At 45.4% G+C, this 13,846-nt stretch overlaps 2 long non-coding RNA genes across 2 annotated transcripts; one reads left to right on the top strand and one right to left on the bottom strand.

The window, feature by feature from the left end:
• LOC138581822 (uncharacterized) lies at positions 1-1,389 on the bottom strand. The gene is made up of 3 exons (XR_011304805.1): positions 1,043-1,389; positions 599-935; positions 1-155 (listed from the first exon to the last, which is right to left on the bottom strand). It is a non-coding gene; the product is annotated as an uncharacterized lncRNA (long non-coding RNA).
• A 2,093-nt stretch (positions 1,390-3,482) lies between these two features.
• LOC138581823 (uncharacterized) lies at positions 3,483-4,871 on the top strand. The gene is made up of 3 exons (XR_011304806.1): positions 3,483-3,829; positions 3,937-4,273; positions 4,717-4,871. It is a non-coding gene; the product is annotated as an uncharacterized lncRNA (long non-coding RNA).
• The last annotated feature ends 8,975 nt before the right edge of the window (positions 4,872-13,846 follow it).

Consider the following 13,846-nt stretch of genomic DNA (forward strand, 5'->3'; position numbering starts at 1 on the left):
TTTCAGCAAGAATTATAGTTCAGACAAAGATTATTTACAGTGCATAGAAACAGTATCAATAGATAAAGCTCAAATTGAAGAAAAATGGAGTCCAAATTGATTAGCGACGCGTTTCGAGGAAGTTCTCCTCTTCTTCATTAGGCCACACTTGGACTCTTAATGTAAAAGGAAAGCATAAATTCAGTAAAGAAAATTTTGTAAGCACAATGCATAGACTGTTCATGTCATATTAAATGTATACAGTTAAAAAAATAAATGGCATTAATAGTATTTAGAACATTAATCTGTCCCTAAAAAATAGGGAATTGAAACAATGTAACATGTTCTAATATGCATTGTAATTCATGCAACATTATAAGATTAACTAGGTTGCCCCTGCTCGAGAGAGGGGCTGAAGGTCTACTGAAGCATCTCTTCCTGCAAAATTAACTGTATAACGTCCATCATATTGTAATTTAGTAGAGTAATACCTCTAATGGGATCTATCACGTGGATGGTGAAACATAAGCTAAAGAAAATTAAATATGTAGGTAAAAAAACACACAGATAGTTCTTAGGCTATATCAATCTAATATGGAAGAAATACAAAAATCGTTACCTCTGTGAGTAGAAAGTGCCGGAAACAGAGAACCGGACGGAGCGGTGAAAATAGATAGACAGTCTTCGTACATCAGTTAGTTCCTTAAAACATGGCTAATTCCCAAAAAGATACCAGAAATCTAAAGAAAACAAAGCCTGATCAATGCCAAGCTCAATGTTCAAACGTAACAGTCATAGGTGTGAGATAAAAAAAATCGAGTAACATACCTAACCAAAATATGGAGGGCGAAAAATCATCAATACAGCGGCCCACATAAGGATGTAGAACTTAAGTATCCTGCCGTCACTACAGAGGTGCCTCAGTATGTGGGAATTCTGTCATACGAATAGCCAAGCTGAACAGGAATGAAGTCCTGATTAGTATAATATACCTAGCAATCTGATATGAAGTAATGGAAACATAATATGGTGTTTAATCAAGGCAAAAAATGTAAAGAATTACCGTGGTAAGAATGTGCAAATGGCACAATTCTCAAAGCTGATGTGCAACTGATGTCAAGATTGTGTGGCCGGTCAACAGCTGAAGAATCCGGCAGTAATAGGTCAGTTAGAGTATCAACTAAAGAAAGTGTAAGGAAAACAGAAAAAAAAGGAATCATGAGACTGAGGAACTATTTCCCTGGTCCCTAGATAGATAAATGCACATGCATTCACGCTTACCTGGAGCATAGGGGGGCAATCCTGAACAGAGTCTGTTCAGCCGAGTGGCTTGTTGTTCACAAACCATGGAGACTACATGTGACCATGGAGATAAATAGAGGACTGAAGTAATAGGTGAAGAAGAAGGACTAAGAAGTAAATGGGCCTCAAGGTCGGCCATCTTGGAACGAGGTTATATTATAATGGAGGTGTAGATCTCTAGGCATTCAATGACAAGAAGTAACTTAAATCGGGAAGCGTAAAGGTGCGTAACTAAATAAATTAAAAGGAAAAAATTCATACAGTACAGAAACCTATTGTGCGATGTAAATCGGACATTACAAATACTAGTCCGCACATCGTAGAACCGGGAGAGGAAAGTTGAGAAAAATAGTGTACCATAGAGTCGAAATTAGCAATGACAAAGGGTCTTGAATCGAACGAAACGCTCGGATCTTAAAAGGGAAAAAAATAGCATGGAAAAAATGAATATAATGTTCAGATTATCTGGCTAAGGTCATTTAATGACCATGTGTAACCTATCAGTCCAAAATAGGTGGATCACATGGATTCACATTATGCAGGAAGAGGGAGAAAAACCTTAAATCTCTCTCTCATTGCATGGACAACATAGTGCAATATAGCAATCTCAATGGGGTAAATGCATTTATTTTACAAAAGATCAAAATTAAATGTGATAAGTATAACAGAATGACAAAAAATGAAAATTAAGAATAAGAACAATTTTTATACTGTGTTTACAGGCAATTATTTTTATGGCAACCATCTACTAGTCTCAACAAAGTAGTGCCTTAGATCACAGTCAGACACAGGAATAGCAATGTGACTCTCAATTTTATGTTGAAGATCAATCATTCCTTATTGTCAAATACAAATCACAGAAAACAGTTCAATGTGAAATCTTCATTTAGACCCCAGGGCTGTAAAGAGCTTAACTTATCAATCCAATAAGCTTCTCTTTGTAGTAAGAGTGACTGATAGTCACCTCCTCTTGTAGGTCGTTTAACAACTTCTAGCACCTGGTATTTTAGTTGGGCAATTGTATGTTTTTGCATACAATTGATTGTCTGTCCTACAATCAAAGGTAATGTAGTGACTCACCCCAGGAATGGTCAAAAAATCAAATTAAGAGACTATTCTACGTGTCTGACATCAGGTGTCATATATATGTTGAAGTGCCCTTGTGGCAAAGTGTATGTAGGACAGACCAAAAGACCTGTTAAATCAAGACTATCTGAACACAAGTCGAACATAAGATGTAATAATCAATACTCACCGGTAGCTCGCCACTTCAACATGCAAAAACATACAATTGCCCAACTAAAATACCAGGTGCTAGAAGTTGTTAAACGACCTACAAGAGGAGGTGACTATCAGTCACTCTTACTACAAAGAGAAGCTTATTGGATTGATAAGTTAAGCTCTTTACAGCCCTGGGGTCTAAATGAAGATTTCACATTGAACTGTTTTCTGTGATTTGTATTTGACAATAAGGAATGATTGATCTTCAACATAAAATTGAGAGTCACATTGCTATTCCTGTGTCTGACTGTGATCTAAGGCACTACTTTGTTGAGACTAGTAGATGGTTGCCATAAAAATAATTGCCTGTAAACACAGTGTAAAAATTGTTCTTATTCTTAATTTTCATTTTTTGTCATTCTGTTATACTTATCACATTTAATTTTGATCTTTTGTAAAATAAATGCATTTACCCCATTGAGATTGCTATATTGCACTATGTTGTCCATGCAATGAGAGAGAGATTTAAGGTTTTTCTCCCTCTTCCTGCATAATGTGAATCCATGTGATCCACCTATTTTGGACTGATAGGTTACACATGGTCATTAAATGACCTTAGCCAGATAATCTGAACATTATATTCATTTTTTCCATGCTATTTTTTTCCCTTTTAAGATCCGAGCGTTTCGTTCGATTCAAGACCCTTTGTCATTGCTAATTTCGACTCTATGGTACACTATTTTTCTCAACTTTCCTCTCCCGGTTCTACGATGTGCGGACTAGTATTTGTAATGTCCGATTTACATCGCACAATAGGTTTCTGTACTGTATGAATTTTTTCCTTTTAATTTATTTAGTTACGCACCTTTACGCTTCCCGATTTAAGTTACTTCTTGTCATTGAATGCCTAGAGATCTACACCTCCATTATAATATAACCTCGTTCCAAGATGGCCGACCTTGAGGCCCATTTACTTCTTAGTCCTTCTTCTTCACCTATTACTTCAGTCCTCTATTTATCTCCATGGTCACATGTAGTCTCCATGGTTTGTGAACAACAAGCCACTCGGCTGAACAGACTCTGTTCAGGATTGCCCCCCTATGCTCCAGGTAAGCGTGAATGCATGTGCATTTATCTATCTAGGGACCAGGGAAATAGTTCCTCAGTCTCATGATTCCTTTTTTTTCTGTTTTCCTTACACTTTCTTTAGTTGATACTCTAACTGACCTATTACTGCCGGATTCTTCAGCTGTTGACCGGCCACACAATCTTGACATCAGTTGCACATCAGCTTTGAGAATTGTGCCATTTGCACATTCTTACCACGGTAATTCTTTACATTTTTTGCCTTGATTAAACACCATATTATGTTTCCATTACTTCATATCAGATTGCTAGGTATATTATACTAATCAGGACTTCATTCCTGTTCAGCTTGGCTATTCGTATGACAGAATTCCCACATACTGAGGCACCTCTGTAGTGACGGCAGGATACTTAAGTTCTACATCCTTATGTGGGCCGCTGTATTGATGATTTTTCGCCCTCCATATTTTGGTTAGGTATGTTACTCGATTTTTTTTATCTCACACCTATGACTGTTACGTTTGAACATTGAGCTTGGCATTGATCAGGCTTTGTTTTCTTTAGATTTCTGGTATCTTTTTGGGAATTAGCCATGTTTTAAGGAACTAACTGATGTACGAAGACTGTCTATCTATTTTCACCGCTCCGTCCGGTTCTCTGTTTCCGGCACTTTCTACTCACAGAGGTAACGATTTTTGTATTTCTTCCATATTAGATTGATATAGCCTAAGAACTATCTGTGTGTTTTTTTACCTACATATTTAATTTTCTTTAGCTTATGTTTCACCATCCACGTGATAGATCCCATTAGAGGTATTACTCTACTAAATTACAATATGATGGACGTTATACAGTTAATTTTGCAGGAAGAGATGCTTCAGTAGACCTTCAGCCCCTCTCTCGAGCAGGGGCAACCTAGTTAATCTTATAATGTTGCATGAATTACAATGCATATTAGAACATGTTACATTGTTTCAATTCCCTATTTTTTAGGGACAGATTAATGTTCTAAATACTATTAATGCCATTTATTTTTTTAACTGTATACATTTAATATGACATGAACAGTCTATGCATTGTGCTTACAAAATTTTCTTTACTGAATTTATGCTTTCCTTTTACATTAAGAGTCCAAGTGTGGCCTAATGAAGAAGAGGAGAACTTCCTCGAAACGCGTCGCTAATCAATTTGGACTCCATTTTTCTTCAATTTGAGCTTTATCTATTGATACTGTTTCTATGCACTGTAAATAATCTTTGTCTGAACTATAATTCTTGCTGAAAATAATACAGCTTAACTATAAAGATATATATTTTTTTATCTCACACTCCTGTGTCTGACGATTTGTGTTAGAAACAAATGTATGTACAATGCATATAACGCAGTTTAAACAACTGTATTGGATTAATCCAAACATTTGAAAGTGTGCAGGGGACGGGAGGGTTCCCAAGTTGAATCCTCTTTCTGTTTACTCCCTATCGCTGATACCTACACCAGTGCCTCCGCCAAGGAAACTCTCACCGACATCCTCTTTGTCGTGCCATCACCTGACTATTGGACCCTTCATATGGTCTTGGTGCTCGCTCCCTTCTCCTCTTCTCCCATTAATGGTGGCACCCGTTGGGATGTCCTCTTGGCCTCCTTCCACTCATCTAAGGTCATCATTAATGTCTACTCTAATGGGACCGTTTTGGTCCAAGGCCCTGTTAGGAAAGATTTCGTAATTGTAGGTAATTTTCCTTCCATGTGGCAACCCCTAAACTTTTTGCTGTTGTTTTTCACCTTGTTCTTGACTTTGCCAGAGAAGTGCAGCCTTCTGCCGCACTCCTCTGGGCTTTCGCTCCTTTTCTTACGGGGAAACTGACATGCCCTTAAGACAGTCAGTACCGGGGAACGCTGTTTCCCGTAGTTTCTTTTATCATGTTGCGGCTTTCGTGCAACATGACACAAGAGGGCACTGTAAGCTAAATTACAACTCTCTTGGGTCTCTAGCCTTCTACAGGCCCTAGATACTCGTTTAGGATGGTATTTGATCGGTGCAAGTCATTCGGGGACTGGAATGGTGGCAGCGATCGATTTGTGTATTTTGAGCTCCTTTTGGCGTTCTGAGCGCGTTTTTCGCACTGAACCCAAAATGGTGGCCTGGCTCCCAAAATGGCCAGATCACGAGGCTCCTTTGTCCTGTCCACTGACCGTCTTGCTCCCTTCACCTTCCCCAGGTCGAGCGACCCGGGGCCTTCCTTATTTGGGCATGTACTTTCCCGCGAAACGTGGTTGCTTTCGCGGGCTTCTACATGTCTTTTGTGTGCCTCCAGGGTGTGGGCTGGGATGTCTGGTCCCAATACACATCCTGGGTGCCAGAGAGTCTAGGGTAGTGTGAATGCCTGGGACCACCGTGGTCTGTGATTGGTCCACGTATGGTATGTGTGTTGATGAGCGGATCTCCCATTGTCTCCCCTCCGTTTTGGCGCGAAGGGAACCGTGAATAAGAGGGGGCTGGAAACACCACTACCAGGTCGATCTCCTGAGTTCTCACGAACAAAGGAATACAGGAGCCAAGTATCCTGCAACCACGAGGCTGGACCGAGGAATCGCTGGTGATCCGCTGAAGGAATCCTCCTTTGCACTGCTGTCGTCCTGTGAAACCCTTTCCTCCTTTGATCGAACCAGAAGGCCTGTACTGGTGCTTCGACCTTTGGAATAGCAGGAACAGCTATTCCCGGCGACTTCATCATCTCCTGCCAAGTAAGCCTTGGGAAGTGTCTCTGGGCCATCCAGTTGACTGACCAGCTTACAAGGGAGTCCTGCTCTGTAACTGCCGCCAGGTTGTGTTGTATCCCGAGTCCTTGCCACTCTCCCACGCTTCGTGCACTTGGCGTTCCCAGGTCTGAAGGGAGGAGTGTACATTTGGCTCGGATACACACGGCCGCTCCGTTGCCCTGCGGTGGTGACAAAACTGTGCAGGTTTCTTCGATTGGGACGTCTTTTTGCTCTGCACGACGACGAGGCATTTCCCGACTCTTCTGAACCTGCCAGCTGCTGAAACTAACGTGGAGAAGCCTGGGTCTGCTTGCATCGGGGACCGGTGAGTAGTATAGCTAGGATCTGGTCGCCCACCTGCAGTAGCCCATTGCTTTTCCCCGCTGTGTAAAAACAGCACCCTTTTGTCCGTACTCGCGCTCTGCTTCTGCTCGCTGTGGAGGCTGCGCTTGAGTCGCAGAACCTGTTCTTCTTCTGTGGTGCACTAACCCGAACTGCCTGACTTCCTCCGAAGAGCTTCTCCTTTTGCCCGTTGGCACCAGCGTGTGCAGGTACTTTGAGCACAAGGCTCCACTCTTCGCAGGGCTCGGACTTCCATCTAGTTAGGTGCCTCTGAAGGCGAACTGAGTCTAAAGCATTATCGCACTGCCTGTTTTCCTTCCCTTGCAGGTGGACTACACATTTCGTGCCTCTAATGCTTGCGACTGTCGTATTTGTATATATATTGTGTTGATATGGTATGTGTTGGCTTAATATTGTGATATTGTGATTTTCCCGCTACGGTCCTTATTTTAAAGGCCTTAAAATAAATGTGTATCTATTTTTGATATAACAACTGTTTGGAGTAGTTTGTAAGCGCTCTTGCTTTGTGTGCTCATTGCGGGCTTTCAGTCACCCTCACCCCTCTTGAGACCTAGTCTTGACTGCCGCGATCGCTACCTTGATTGGTCTGGCTCGTCCAGAGGTTACCCTGTTACAAGTAATTAGGTTGGCCTTCTGAACTTCTGCGCCACCAGGACAGAGTTCAGAAATCCGTCTTAACAAATTGGTGTACAGCGGTGGGATACGACTGAAGGTATCCAGTGTTGCGCACGAACTAAGGCATTTCAGGTTATTCCAACCAGTACACGTAGTGAATTGTTGTAGTATAACTTTAAAAAGGCCATAGTCCTATCAAACAGTATGGAAACAAGTACCTTGTTAACTTTAAATGCTTCTAAATCAGAAACACTAAAAAAGATGTGTGCGGAGAGAGGTGTTTCCTCTCAAGGCACGAAATTGGAAATGATCCAAAGAATCGTGGCGTGGCAAGAAGCGCAGCTTGACGCTATAACTTCTGAGGACAGTGCGGAAGGTGGTGGGGCTGCTCTCACTGGTAGAACCGACGGTTCTGCCGCCGCACTGATCCATTGCGACCACAAGGACAGGGAGGATGTGATGTCTAATGTTTCCTCTGCCAGTGCTGATGGGGAGGCTATGCTTGAATTCAAGAAGCAAGAGCTGCGGTTTAGGCAGCAGGAGCTTGAATTCAGCATAGCCAAACTAAAAATCGAACAGGCAGAAAAACAAAAAGACAGGGATCACCAGTTGGAACTGGCCAAGCTTCAGGTTGCAAATGGGTCCAAGAGTCCTGGACATGGGTCTGGGGCCTCCTCTCATCCCCGGTTTCCGAAAGATCTGCTCAGTGTGTATGAAGAAAGGAATGACATTATGGACTGGCTGAATGCGTTTGAGTATGCATGCGAAGTTCAAGAAGTTGACAATGCTGATAAGATTGCGTGGTTGCTCAGTAGACTGCCCCATTCTGGCTGTAGTGCCATCATGGAAATGTCAAAGGCTGAGCGAGCTGATTTCGCAATGTTAAAGCAAACTCTCATTTTAAAGTTTGGGAAGACTCCGGCCCAATATTTAAAGCGTTTTCGAGAGTATAAGAAAAAGGAAGGTGGTACTTGGGTATCTTATGTCGCTGAATCTTTGAAAAACTTAACTGGCTGGGTCAAAGGTTATAAGGTTTCTACCTTCGAAGGCATGATAAATCTTGTCATGCTGGAACACATTTTTGCTTCTTCTTCCCCGGAGCTTAAGCAGCATTTGGCCGATTCAAAGGAGATAGATCCTAAGAAGCTGGCCATTGCAGCAGACTTATGGGTGTCACATCGAGTGTCCCATAAGGACAAAACTCATCCTGGTAAGCAGGAGGAAGGGAAAAAGTCCAAAGATATGGAGGGTGGGGAATCTGCTAAATCTTCTTCCCAAAAGGGCCACAAAAAGAAAAACAAGGGTAAGACACAAGAGAACTCACAGGGTAGTGGAGGTCCGCCTCCGAAACAGAACTCGGGTTACAATAAGCCTCCCTACGTAAACAGACCCACTGGGGCTTGTTTTTCTTGTGGAGCAACTGACCACGTGAAGGGGGATCCCCGTTGTAAGGTTAGACCTTTGGGGGTCCACTCCGCTAATCTGGCCTTCTCCTCCTACGAGGAAGAAGAGATTACAGGAGCATCCTTCTCCTCAGACTCATTTCCCAGCGGGATAGAGGCTGAGGTAGTTTTAGTGTCCCTGGGTTCCTGGGAGCCTAAAGTCGCAGAGGCTTATGCTAGGACTCCGGATAATACCAAGCACTACTTTAAAGACAGTGTGCTGATCAATGGAGTGGATACTCCAGCTCTTAGGGATAGTGGGTGCAGTCGCACTGTAGTGGATTCTACCTTGGTAGACTCAGAGGAAGTTGCCAGAGCTACTCTGATGCCCACTAAGTTGGCTGACGGCCCCCTCCGTATGTTTCCAGTAATACCTGTAAATCTTACTTTAAATGGTACAGCAGTCAGGATTCCAGTGAGCATTCAGAGAAACGTCCCGCGAAAGGTCTTGTTGGGTAATGATCTCAGAGCTTTAGGGCTCGTAGGAGACACTGCCGAAAGACCCTACACACGGTCTCAAGCACGGGCAGCATTGGCCAAGTCCAATACGCCGCCCCAGCCAAAGGGGAAACCCAAGGCGAAAGGAGTCAACAAGTCACGACGAGGGAAAGAGAATATTCCCCCGAGCTCGCCTACCACTGCGGTGGAGGAAGTTGGTCAATCGCCCGGGCCTGACGAGGAGGTGGCGATGCCTGAAGTATTTGACCCCAACGATCATCCTGAACTCAAAGACTTGTTAGTTGAAGGAGGTCCTGATAGGGACGAATTCAGTAAAGGCCAACATGAGTGCCCATCTCTGGAAGGCCTAAGGAGGCAGGCCTGCTCCCAGCTTGAGGGTGAACCTCCTGGGAAGCATAGGATTTATTGGGAAGGTGGACTCCTGTATAGTGAGCCCACAGAGTCTACAGAAGGAGACCATAGGAGGTTGGTGGTTCCCCTTGCTGTTAGGCCCTTCCTCCTGCGGTTGGCGCATGAAGTTCCCCTTGCTGGTCACCTTGGTATGAAGAGGACCAAGCAAAGGTTATCCATGCACTTCTACTGGCCCAAGATGGGGGTGCAAGTAGAAAGTTACTGCAGGAGTTGTGCCTCCTGCCAGTTGTCTGGTAAGGTTGGCGCGACAATCCAAGCTCCGTTGGTACCGCTCCCAGTTGTGGGGGTACCATTTGAAAGGGTAGGGATCGACATCGTTGGTCCCCTTGACCCGCAAACATCCTCGGGCAATAGGTTTATCCTGGTGCTGGTCGACCATGCAACCAGGTATCCTGAGGCCATCCCATTGAAAACTGTAACTGCCAAGTCAGTTGCAAAAGCTTTACTCAGCATATTTACTAGGGTTGGCTTCCCTAAAGAAGTTGTGTCAGATCGTGGCAGCAACTTTATGTCGAAGTATATGCAGGCTATGTGGAAAGAATGTGGGGTCTCCTACAAGTTCTCTTCTGCATACCACCCCCAGACCAATGGTCTGGTGGAACGTTTCAACAGAGCGTTAAAGAGCATGATTGGGGCTCTGGAGGAGCCCCAGAGAAGAAAATGGGATCTTCTTTTACCATGCCTACTGTTTGCCTACCGAGAGGTACCACAGGAGGGTGTTGGCTTCAGCCCCTTCGAACTTCTGTACTGTCATCCCGTACGGGGACCCTTAGCCATCGTCAAAGAGGGATGGGAGATGCCCACTCCCCCTGTTACTACCAATGTAGTTGATTATGTGCTAGGGCTCAGAAAACGGATGGTACTTCTAATGGGCTTGGCTAGTGATAAATTGAAGGCAGGGCAAGCGCTGGTGAAACATTGGTACGACCAGAAAGCTTCCCTCATCAACTTTACACCTGGTCAGCAAGTCCTGATCATGAATCCCATAAGGCCTCGAGCTTTACAGGACAAATGGTCAGGCCCTTACACAGTGGTGGAGCCCCTGGGTGAGGTCAACTATTTAGTGGACCTTGGAAGGCCTGGACAGGCTCCAAAAGTGTTTCACGTGAATAGGCTGAAGGCTTTCGTCCCAAGAGTCGAAATCGCAGCACTGCTACTGGCTTCAGATGTTGAGGAAGAGGAGTTTGAACCTCTCCCCGACCTGTTCCAGAGCGGTCCTTCAGATAGCTCCTTTGAGGGTGTCCGAGTGGCCCCTCACCTGACTTCTGATCAGCAGGCTGAGGTGAAAAGTTTGCTTAGGCAGTTTTCCCCCCTGTTTTCACAGTTGCCTGGTTTGACACCTTGGTGCAAACATAACATTGACACAGGAGACAGTGTACCTACCAAAAGTAGGGGATACAGGATGTCAGACAAAGTGCGGTTTTATATTAAGACCGAGGTCAACAAAATGTTAGACCTTGGGGTGATTGAACCCTCTAGTAGTCCTTGGTCCAGCCCTGTGGTGTTGGTTCCAAAGGCAGGCACTTCTGAATTGAGGTTCTGCGTGGATTACAGGGCTCTGAATGCTGTCACCAAGACAGATGCACACCCCTTGCCTCGAACAGATGAGCTGGTGGATACTTTGGGTGCCTCCAAGTACCTCAGCACGTTTGACCTCACTGCTGGCTATTGGCAAATAGCTTTAGCAGAACATGCCAAGGAGAAGACAGCATTTTCTACTCCAGACGGCCTTTTCCAATTCCGGGTAATGCCGTTCGGGTTGAAGAATGCACCTGCCACTTTCCAGAGGCTTGTGAATCATGTGTTGAATGGGTTGGACGAATTCTGTCTTGCATATCTGGACGATATAGCAGTTTTCAGTGCCACCTGGGAAGACCATGTGAAACACCTCGGGATTGTGCTCCAGGCTCTTCAGAAAGCCCACTTGACCATAAAGGCTATTAAATGCCAGATTGGACAAGGCTCACTGGTTTACCTTGGACATGAATTAGGTGGAGGGAGGATACAGCCTCTACCCAGTAAAGTACAAGCAGTACAAGACTGGCCTACCCCCACTACGCAAACCCAAGTGAGAGCCTTCTTAGGACTCACGGGGTATTACCGCAATTTTGTGGCAGACTATGGCACCATAGCTGCTCCTCTGACTGCCCTCACAACTCCGAAGAAACCCAAGAAGGTAACTTGGACCGACGAGTGTGAGAAGGCCTTCAATGGCTTAAAAGACTCCTTGTGCCAGGCCCCTGTTCTTAGGGCCCCTGATTATCAAAGACCTTTTATCGTGCAGACGGACGCCTCTGACACTGGGATAGGAGCTGTACTATCACAAGTAGATGAGAAGGGTAAGGAACACCCTATCGGTTTTATTAGTCGCCAGTTTAAGGACAGAGAGCTCAGATGGTCCACAGCAGAGAAAGAATGTTTCTCTGTTGTGTGGGCCCTAAGGAAGCTGAGGCCCTACCTCTATGGGACCCACTTCACTGTGCAAACTGACCATAAGCCGTTAAAGTGGCTAATGAACATGAAGGGGGAGAATCCAAAGTTGCTTAGGTGGTCCATAAGTCTACAAGGCTTCGACTTCACTATTGAGCTTAGGCCAGGTGTCCAACATAGCAATGCTGATGGGTTGTCCAGAATGTTTAACCGACCTGAACAAGAGACTCATCCAGGGGTGGATTAGTTCCCCCTGTCCATAGTCTGGGAGGGGCGAGTGTTAGGAAAGATTTCGTAATTGTAGGTAATTTTCCTTCCATGTGGCAACCCCTAAACTTTTTGTTGTTGTTTTTCACCTTATTCTTGACTTTGCCAGAGAAGTGCAGCCTTCTGCCGCACTCCTCTGGGCTTTCGCTCCTTTTCTTACGGGGAAACTGACATGCCCTTAAGACAGTCAGTACCGGGGAACGCTGTTTCCCGTAGTTTCTTTTATCATGTTGCGGCTTTCGTGCAACATGACACAAGAGGGCACTGTAAGCTACGTTACAGCTCTCTTGGGTCTCTAGCCTTCTACAGGCCCTAGATACTCGTTTAGGATGGTATTTGATTGGTGCAAGTCATTCAGGGACTGGAATGGTGGCAGCGATCGATTTGTGTATTTTGAGCTCCTTTTGGCGTTCTGAGTGCGTTTTTCGCACTGAACCCAAAATGGTGGCCTGGCTCCCAAAATGGCCAGACCACGAGGCTCCTTTGTCCTGTCCACTGACCGTCTTGCTCCCTTCACCTTCCCCAGGTCGAGCGACCCGGGGCCTTCCTTATTTGGGCATGTACTTTCCCGCGAAACGTGGTTGCTTTCGCGGGCTTCTACATGTCTTTTGTGTGCCTCCAGGGTGTGGGCTGGGATGTCTGGTCCCAATACACATCCTGGGTGCCAGAGAGTCTAGGGTAGTGTGAATGCCTGGGACCACCGTGGTCCGTGATTGGTCCACGTATGGTATGTGTGTTGATGAGCGGATCTCCCATTGGCTCCCCTCCGTTTTGGCGCGAAGGGAACCGTGAATAAGAGGGGGCTGGAAACACCACTACCAGGTCGATCTCCTGAGTTCTCACGAACAAAGGAATACAGGAGCCAAGTATCCTGCAACCACGAGGCTGGACCGAGGAATCGCTGGTGACCCGCTGAAGGAATCCTCCTTTGCACTGCTGTCGTCCTGTGAAACCCTTTCCTCCTTTGATCGAACCAGAAGGCCTGTACTGGTGCTTCGACCTTTGGAATAGCAGGAACAGCTATTCCCGGCGACTTCATCATCTCCTGCCAAGTAAACCTTGGGAAGTGTCTCTGGGCCATCCAGTTGACTGACCAGCTTACAAGGGAGTCCTGCTCTGTAACCGCCGCCAGGTTGTGTTGTATCCCGAGTCCTTGCCACTCTCCCACGCTTCGTGCACTTGGCGTTCCCAGGTCTGAAGGGAGGAGTGTACATTTGGCTCGGATACACACGGCCGCTCCGTTGCCCTGCGGTGGTGACAAAACTGTGCAGGTTTCTTCGATTGGGACGTCTTTTTGCTCTGCACGACGACGAGGCATTTCCCGACTCTTCTGAACCTGCCAGCTGCTGAAACTAACGTGGAGAAGCCTGGGTCTGCTTGCATCGGGGACCGGTGAGTAGTATAGCTAGGATCTGGTCGCCCACCTGCAGTAGCCCATTGCTTTTCCCCGCTGTGTAAAAACAGCACCCTTTTGTCCGTACTCGCGCTCTGCTTCTGCTCGCTGTGGAGGC

This window comes from Ambystoma mexicanum, chromosome 3q (genome assembly GCF_040938575.1).
Source record: "Ambystoma mexicanum isolate Mex_15411 chromosome 3q, UKY_AmexF1_1, whole genome shotgun sequence".
Lineage (NCBI taxonomy): Eukaryota > Metazoa > Chordata > Amphibia > Caudata > Ambystomatidae > Ambystoma > Ambystoma mexicanum.